We start from the raw sequence: 9832 nt of genomic DNA, 5'->3' as shown, positions 1-9832 counted from the left end.
GTCATTTGAAAGGGCATTCGGGCAAAAGAATGAAATGTTCTTTATTCCTTCACAAATTTTTGTACTCTTTAAAAAGATATGATGTAGTCAAGCACGTGGAAAGTTGGGTTTCCGTGCGGTTTCTCCTTTAGGCTTCCTCCCAGCACGACCTCGCCCGACGCTTTAAAATCGGAGATGGAGAACGGAGGACGGACGATTTAAACGTCTGAGGATACGGCAGTAGTCCTGACGAGAAAGTGAACAAACGGGCGAGCCCGAGCTACCCTCTGCGACAAGCGAGTGTCAGGACAGCGGCCAAAAGAAACGTTGCAGTTGGCCAAGAGAAGATACGATGCTAGTTTCCGTGCCGATCAAGAGACGTGTGGTTCGTCAGACCTTTCCAAAGCAGCTGGGGGTGAACAGTGAAACAAAGATCTAGTTTCAGAGGCACAAGAACGGGCTGCTTTTAAACCGCTGTGGTTGCAGTTTATTCTCCAACTATACGCAACACTCCCAACGGAGTGTTTCGATCCCACGTGCTCCCGTACAATCACCCAACCGAAGCTGGCAATCGTAGCCCTTGGCACGCAAGACGTAGTTTTGTTTCCATCTTTAGTAGACCTTTTCCTAGCTGCACATAGCATGGAGCGCAAACCTCTTTTTCATAATAAAAAAAGAGCTCCGTGCCAAAAGCCACAAGCCGTAAAACGTTAGCAAGTAATATGACGGAGATATAACGTGAAAAAAGCGTCGAATAATTATTCTCTACAAAGGGAAAATGTATGGAAATCATAAGCAACGACGCGTTAACGTAGAAGCGAATCAGAATCCGCCGCTCTAAATTTAAAGGGGTTTGAAACAGAACTACTATATGCCTAAGCCATTTTGCGAGTGGAAAGGCGGAAAAACGCACGGACGTATGCTCCGGATCACTTAAATAAATGCGGATGGAAAACACCGTGTCTGAATAAGGTCGAAAGAGAAACTTCCGTTGCAACGCTGCGGTAAGTCAATAAACATTCAGTTGTCTCGAATGTCGATGCGTGGCTTCCCGCGGTACCACAAGGTTACACTGGGCCCGGATTCAGTTCCTACCCCTACTGCAGGTTATTTTTATTAGATGTACGATATCATTTCCGTTCAGCGTACAAATATCTGACAACTGTAAAGCCAGTATTTAAAAAGTACTCTGTGGCGTGAATATGCGAAACCGCCTTTCGTGCGTTTAAGTTTGGAGTGACATGTTAGAGATGGAGAGGGGAAAAAAATAAATAATAAGGACTTTCAGTTTCCAGCTAACTATTTGAAGTGATCTTTTGGTAGCGAGTTCACGGTGTTTTGTTTTGTTTTGTTTTGTTTTGTTTTGTTTGTTTTTGGCATCCAGCTTGAAAGATTTCCTCGTGGTTTTGTTCTTGACCGTGTCGAACGGCCGGTGAATCTTCTGCCTCGTTCTAGCTTCGTTGTACAAAGGACTTTTTACAGCTCAAAATAGGATGGCCTTTTCAAGTGCGCGCCATGCCTCTTTCTGAGGAGGAGAGTGAAATCTAATTCTTAATGTCTCTGAAATTCATTCAGAGCCACAGCTTTTTGCAGCGTTCCCGCAAGCCCGGAGCAACGCTGTATAACCACGTATTCCGAGCAGCCGAACGTCGCTCACGGTCAGAACTATACCACCATTTTTTTTAATGCTAAAGCGACCTTCTTTTCAGCATCTACGTTCAGTTCTCCGTTTCATACGACACATCTCGTTCTAAGCAAATACCGTGATCTACGACGCTGCAGTATTGCTAAGATACGCAAACGTTGACTTCTTATTTTTATTATTTTTCTATCAAAGGTTTGTTTAAATTTTAGCACTTTGGAAAGTCCTGCAAGAACACTACATTCCTTCCGTACCTTGCTATTTCTAGAACGCCAAGAACCGTTTATCTCTCAGGCACCGTCGTTCCCATTGCCGATAGAGCCTTGTATTTCTTCAATAGGTCCTGACAAACTCGTGACGTCATTTCGGAGCACCGAGAAAATACAGGTACTTGAACCAGAAAAAGAAAGTTCAAGCCGGCATACCACACCCTAGGGAGCTATACAGGCAGGCCGTTAACAACGGAAGGGGAGAAGGCTGAGGTATATAACGGCATTTTTGCCTCATTCCTCATCGTCAGGTGCTCTTCACCCACGCCTCGAGAGGATCGGTTGCAAGGTGAGGACCGCATCCACCCGGCCGGAAGCGACGATCGGGTTTGCAGCCACCTGAGGAACCCGGCGGGTCCCAAAGAAACGCATCCCGGAGCTTCGAGGGAATTGGCTTACGTAGTTGCCAAGCCACCCTCGATGATATTTCAGAAGTCATAAGTGAAGTCCGCGACGGCTGGGAAAAGGGCGACGTCACGCCCATTTTTAAGAAGGGTTAAAAGGATGCCTTGGGGAACTGTCAACCTGTCAGCCTTGTCCCTGGGCCGGAGGAGACGGCGGACGGACTCTTTCGGTCTATTGTGATAGGAAAAGGGGAAACGCTTTCAAACCATGAAGGAATTCAGTGACACACCTTTGCTTCATACACACTTCCGTATCAGGTGCTATTTTGTCAGACCGCCCCTCCGCGCCGTCCGTCACGTGGCAGCAAAGCGTAAGGGAGCACCGGTGGGAAGATTCAGACTCTTCCGTCACACCACCGACATCAACCTCCGACGTCACGGGCCAAGTTCTGGGGCGGCACTTGCATATTACTATTATCGAGCTGTCTCACGGTACCTTTGGCAAAAGCGCTAGCTGAGCTCAGCGTTGCGTCGGACACTGTATATACACGTACATATTAGTGCGTATATTTATGCATCTGTTAATTAAGCTTTAGCTACTTTTCTCTCCGTGAGAACGTGCTACCGAGGCCTGTCTTTTCATTGCGACCGCTTGACCCGTAGCAGCCGCTGCGATCTTCCATTATCGCATAGGCCACCCACAGACAAGCAATACCAGCAGTACCACAGCCATTGTATACACGGGGAGTCGAAAACACGAAATGTGGGGAAGAGAAGAATCGAACTTTTGGTTACATTTTCCATTTCCATGTCAACAACGTTTCGTGATCTCTCGTGATCCATATACTGACAGTCTATAAAGTAATGTTTTCCCACGAAGGATCTCGGTGCAAGTTTCCTTTCGTTACGCTCGGAAAGTGAGTTTTCATTTCATGTTGTAGCAGAAATGCTAGGTCGGGGCTCAAAGCAGCGATTGAGCACCTGGCGGGAAGGCGGGGCCAACCTCAGAGAGCTCAGGTGTATTTAATGCCGCTGAGTGACCGGAAGGGGAGGAGCCAGGATCCGCCCCTTCCCAGACCTCATTTGAGGGTTGGCAGTGGAAACGAGGGCACCTTGGCGGAGATCTTTGCACACCAGGGGCTTTCTGAAGGTAAGCAGAATTTGTTTGTTTGTTTGTTTGTTTGTTTGTGCATCTGTGGCAGTTCTTGCGTTTGGGCTTGTCTTTATTTGCTGCAGCCTAGGACTTTCCCACCCTGCCGTTGTCGCTGTACTTTCAATTGTGTTGTAGCATTACACGGACCACATAAAAAGCAGGTCTTCTTCCTGTTTATAATCTCTCTTCAATTACCAAAAGCCTCCCAGTGAGGGCTTTTTTCCTGTGAGATAAACAAGAATACATCCCTGTATTCTTCCCAGGCGACGCATCCCTGTTTTTCCCCACCCTTACTTCGTCCTTCGTTTCTCTCATTTTTCACCCAGCAGGTCACTGCTCTGTCGTGTGCTGGTTTCCTGCCTTCTGAGCTTGGTTTCTACTGCCAGGGGCTGGAGAATTCTCGCGCTCTCAGAAAGGCATCCTTAAGGAGTTCTTTTTATGCTCTTTTATAATTCAGCATTTAACAAATAGAAATGTACGTATATATGTATATTGTATATTCTTGTCTGTTTCTGCAGGTGGTCCTTGCTGGCGTGTCTCAGTAGTCTAAATAGCGTAGACTGTAAGCACTAAGACTTGCATGACTGTAAGGTAACTGCCAAGTCAGGGCCTGATTGAGCACCTGGGAGGGGGCGGGGGGAGCACAGGTGAAGGCGATTCACCCGTGGGAATGGAAGAACCGGAGTCAGGCTCCACCCCTCTGAAGCCTCATTTAAGGGCCGATTGCCACCGAGGAAGGTTCTCTTGCAGGAGATCCCTCCTTGGTGGAGTTCTTGCGGAGATCTTCAGAGATGGGTGAGCATTCTTCTTTTTGCGACATCTTCTTTTTACAGCAGTCCCGGTGTAGTTACAAAGATGAAATCTGAAACCTTGTTCTTTCCTCGCCTTTCCTCACCTTCTCTCCTTGTACCGCTGTTTTTTGTTGCACCGGGTACTTTCAAGCCTACGAACTGCTGAGAAAGGCTAAACAGGATAAAGAAGGTTACGAGACCTCCTGTTGTCCTTACGCGGGTTAGTTTTAGTTTTATGACTTTTCAAGTGAGAAATGCCCTTAGTTCGACTTAATTGAGTAGGCCTGGGTGGAGAAACGTATCTTCTCAGTTTGGTACCCCGAGTTGACGGAGAAGGGAGAGGACTATGGCTGTTACCACACATAAGAGTAGAAACTAGAGAATTAGAGCTTCCTCAAGTGCCACGGCAGAGGTGCTCTATATAAACAGTGACAGAACCAAGGTCAAATTACTGAAACTGCTCACAATCTAATGCCATTCATCATTGATAAGCTTACAAGAATGAAGGCTTGAGGATTTTGTTTCTGGTTTGTCATAAAAATTTAAAAAAAAAGGAAGGAAATTTTTCTTTTCACTGATGGAGGAAGACGCACGCAGCCTGGGCCTCTGGCTTAAGTGAAGGCAAGGAGAGTTAATACTTGCACGTATAAGGGAAAACATTACAAAGACTGATATGCACGTCGGCAGCTCTCTTCTGAACGCAGGCACCCAGGAAATACTTTACAGACCACGAGAGGGACTTTTTGGTGGTTTAAGGCTTTATAGCTGCAGACCGTACTGCAGACCTCGCTCAGCCATTCTGCTTATTAATAGTAGGATACACACTAATAATGTGAACTGTAAACATATCCAACTTGGAGTAGGAGAGTGCCTTTCCTCATAGCTATGAATTGATTCCCAATTACAGACAGATCTTATTTCTTTCCTCTAAAAGAGGGACACGTCCATTAACTTGAACTGCCTAATACATCACGACTCAGTAGTTGCTGTATCTGCTGTTTTGTAACTATTTCTCCAGGTTTATTACCGCTCAGAGCCACCCCGCCACGCAAGAGAACGCCCAGGTTACAGAAGGGAGATTGCGGTTTAGTTCCCAGCGCGTATTTTGTTTTTCAGTAGGTTGCAGTTTAGTTCGAAGAGCGTACTTTGTTTTTCAGTAGGTAAGGAAAAGACTTGTCAGGTAAGGGAACGTAGACACCACAACCCGACTCAGAACCCAGCCCTTCCTGCTCGTACCTCTTAAAACAAGGGCTCAGCCCCAAATAAAAGAGGCTCCAAACGTTTGTTAGGACAAATGCAATTGGGAGAGGCTGGGAGGCAGGCACCGGTCAGATTGCAGGTTTCTTGTCAGGGCAGCGTTCTGAGGTATTTCTCAAGCGATTAGGACACAGGAGGACACAGGAGTCAAATGCGTATTTATTACATTTGCAGATTACACTTAACGTAGGAGGAGCTGCAGTCTGCTGCAGGCTAGGAAGGCTTCGCAGGGGCAGGCCGCGCAGTCGCCAACCCCATGAGGTTGGACAAAAGCAGGCACCTGGGATCAGCCCACCCCAGCTATACAAATAGGAATGAGGCCAGGGAGCTACTCCCACACGCAGGAATCCAGGGGCTGCAGCCGACAGCTAGTTCAACTTGAGCCTGCAGCACACAGCTGCAGTCAAGGAGGGCCGGGCACATCAGGCACCACAACAAAGGAAGGGATCATTCCCCCCCATGTTGCGACAGCCTCGCTGTGAGCATCACGAGCAGTTCTGGGCAAAGCAGCATAAAACAGAAAATAGATATAGGTCTCAGACAGCATTCAAGGAGGAGCTGAAACTCCCTCTGCTGCTAGCTGGAAGGAGGCTGTAGCAAGGAGGGGGTCAGCTGCTTTTTCCCTGTAACTAGCAGCAGCACGAGAGGAAACAGCCTCACGTTAGCTCACAGGAGGTCAGACGGGAGCTGAGGAAGAACTTGTCAGAAAGAGGGGGCGAGGTATCAGAACAGGCTTTCTCCCCCGGCAGCAGGAACAGCCCAGGGCTGCCACAGTTCAGACCCGCCATTTGGAGGTCTCTCTCTCAGTACAGCTGAAGCCCGGGCAGCGCCACAGAGCGAGGAGGCAGGGATCCCTTCCGCCATGGGATGCTTTCTCAGTCTATAACCAGAAAGAGACATTTCATTGAGTTAACATATTTGTTTCTTCACAAACTTATCCTCTCATCTCAGTAACGTACACTGTAGACACCCACTCCTGCGGTAAACATCCGGCACCTGCCGCCATCAACTTAAACTTGTGAACAAAGTAACTTCATAACTCATTGAAATTCTGTTCAAGTCAAGCCCTTAGGAAATCGGCGTCACATCTTACTCATCGAACTGCATTTTCTATCCCGAGTTCTCTGCCCGTTGCACTTTTAATTCTGCTGGTATTTATCGCTAATTGTGAAGCCAATTAATTGCAGGCTCTCACACACAGATACACTATACTACACACAGACACGTAACGCAGAGGCAGAACCCCAACGCAGTTCCATTTCTTTTGTTAAACATCTCAATACAGAGCACAGAGTGTATTTGCAATTAGCACTAGAGTTCAGGCTCAGTTTGGGACAAAGGTCCACAGGCACTAACTTACCAAGACTCCGCACTAAGGGTTTTGGCAAGAAGAACTAGCTCAGGTTACCTAGCGAGAAACCAGAGAGTTCTCTGCGAGCTCACCTTAAAAAAGGACAGCAGAAGCTCGTCTTTGCAAGACAGCCGCTGCCGCTCCGCTCTCGGGACAGCGCACCCGCCTTGGAATGCGGTAGAGCTTCCTAAGCTCAAGAAACATTTCTAGCCACCGATACAGCCGCGGCGACACAAACGCCGGCAGCATACCGGGTGATTTCACTCAGGGAGTAAAGCAAGTCTGACACGTACTTTTGCTGTAGGTACTGTGTAAAAAAATATTTGTTATTGATTTATGTCTCACCATTACTTTTCTTCTGCTTTTTTTTTTTTTAAACAGAGCCTGTAACACCAAATAGCCGACGGCTTCAGGGATCATTTTTCTCCCTTTTCACGTTCCCCAAGGTAAGTAACATCAGCAGCAGGAGAACAAGGCCCGAGTGCAGAAACAGGCAGCCCATTTTGTTTTGGTGGTAAGCAAGGATTTACTGTTATTTCAAGTCAGAGACAGACAGGTATTCACTCGACCACAAAAACTCAAGCTCGCTAAGCCTAGCCCTTCCACTTCAGCACAGATATTCTTAGGCATCCCAGTTCCTGCACACAACACAGAGCATTCACACCTGCAGTAGAACCAATTAAAGCCATCACAAGCTGCTTAATTTTTTTCTTTTTTTTTTTTTTTACAAAAGGGAAGTATGGTCACCCACTTCCCATCTTGCAGAAGCTCAGTTACCCGTACTCCAGCAGCACGCGATGAAACAAGAAAAACAATTTTATCTCTCAGGTTTCCGCTGCTCTCTCTTCTTGCTGAAGCGAACCTGAATTGATAGATTTCTCCAAGAGAGAGACCTAGCTTTTCACTTCAGAAGCTTAGAGAATTAATTTTTGAAGTTGCCTATGCGGCAATTCAACTGGGCGCATTTTATAGGAGGCACGCTCTTATCTACCGAGTAAGACCTTACCCACATGAAGAGAGCTTTCCACCTTTATTTATATAAAACCGAGTAGCTCCTTAGGGGAGCACTCTGATGAGGCCAAAGGCATTCCCCCCTTTTTTTTAATTTTCCTGTCATGCCATTTTTCCCCCCCAAAAGGAGACAGCAAGAGGAGTCACAGAGCAGAGCAGCAACTTCGAGATGGTTAGGAAGGAGCATACTACTTCACTTGTCAATAGTGTAAACCACTCACGGCATACACAGGACATACACTGAGACACACACCACAGGAGCGCCTCACCTCCAGCTGTTTACCCAAACCCTTTTAAGAGGGAAATCCCCCCACACCCCTGCAGGTACATCAAGTCGCTACAGAGCAAGCATCCTCTTGCATCACAGAGAGGAGTCACAAACAGCTTTTCCCTGAGGTTTCAAATAAACTGAGTTTTCTCTTTCAGCAGAGCCCAGCTCCTGCCAGCTCTACCTCTTACCCTCAGGACCAGGAGCACCACCACCACAAGTCAGCAATCACCACACAGGAGCTCCACCAAGACCTAGGGAAGACACCCTTTCACAAGGGAGGTCTCCCCCCCACTCAGCGGGAGCCCCCTCCAGGCAGGAGAGGCTGCTCCCCCATCTCCCCCCCACTCAGGGGGAGCGCCCCCTCCAGGCAGGAGGGGCTGCTCCCCCATCTCCCCCCCACTCAGGGGGAGCGCCCCCTCCAGGCAGGAGGGGCTGCTCCCCCACCTCCCCCCCACTCAGGGGGAGCACCCCCTCCAGGCAGGAGGGGCTGCTCCCCCATCTCCCCCACCCCACTCAGGGGGAGCACCTCCTCCAGGCAGGAGGAGCTCCCCTCAGCCCCTCCTGGGGCTGCCACACTCCACCCAGCACCAAAAAATTCCGTTACTGACCAGCACCCGCCCTCCCACCCAAAAAAAAATAATCTCTCTGAGATAGTGCAACCCCCACCACACAGCCCCTGCCCAAGGGGGGAAGGCCACAGCCCACGCACCAACTGGGTGCATGGGCTGTGGCCTTCCCCCCTCACAACACTAAAAACCACTAACACACCCCCAACACCCACCCCAGCAGGGGCACCAGGACCAACACACACCCACCACCACTCTCTACCTGGCCAGTCTCCTCCAACGCAGCACAGCTACCAGCCTAGGGCAACAACCTTCCTCTCCAGACACCAGCTGCACCAGGACCTGAGGGAAGAAAACACCCTGGCACTGCTACATAGCACCAACCAACAGCACAACACTCTGCCACAAAAAAAACAAACTCCCTGACCCCAAGCTCCCACAGAAAACAGTTGCCAGAGCCCTGCAGGCAACACCCCTCCACCTGTCACACACCTTCAGGGCTCAAATCCACATACGCCATCACCCTCAAACAAACAGAAGTTGTGTCCCCTGCACAAGGACACCGCTTACCTCTCGCCAGCGGGATCCCTGGGCCTGTGGGAAGAGCTCCGTGAACCACTTCCAAGGGGGCATAACTTCTTTATCACATCACCAGTCAGAACGCTCCCATGCTCAGGCAGATCCTCACTGCTGCGTGCTTCGTGGTGGCACCTCACCCTGAAACAGCATCATCCAGTACCCCTTCCTTACCGTGCATCACCCAGGAAACCATCCACACTCCACTTCCGCATCCCCCGAAGAAGGCAACTCCTCAACCTCTGCACCGCTCTCACGTTGAAAGCATTATGACTTCTCTGATGTTTCTCTCTGTGAATGCTGCTCCCATCCAAGTCTGGACAAGCTCATCCCCATGAACTACACTCATGTACTTCACGTATTTACTGACACTACTGATAAATCCCCCCCCCCTTCCCCCAACATCCACCGCCCTGGTCTCATCTAACCAGTCAAAATAACACAGAAAGCTACCACCTCAGCCCGGCACCATCTCCCCTCGCAAAATCCACAGGGACTCCTCTGAAGTACCTTCTCATCATTCAAGTTACTTACAGATATCACCTTGCTGAGGAGGGAGGCTGGGCTCAGTGCTGTCGATTGGTCTTAGCAGAAGAACTCCACCACCTCACCTGCCTGTCTC

Source organism: Meleagris gallopavo, chromosome 4 (assembly GCF_905368555.1).
Source record: "Meleagris gallopavo chromosome 4, MGAL_WU_HG_1.1, whole genome shotgun sequence".
NCBI lineage: Eukaryota > Metazoa > Chordata > Aves > Galliformes > Phasianidae > Meleagris > Meleagris gallopavo.
Note: the sequence above shows the minus strand (reverse complement) of the source record.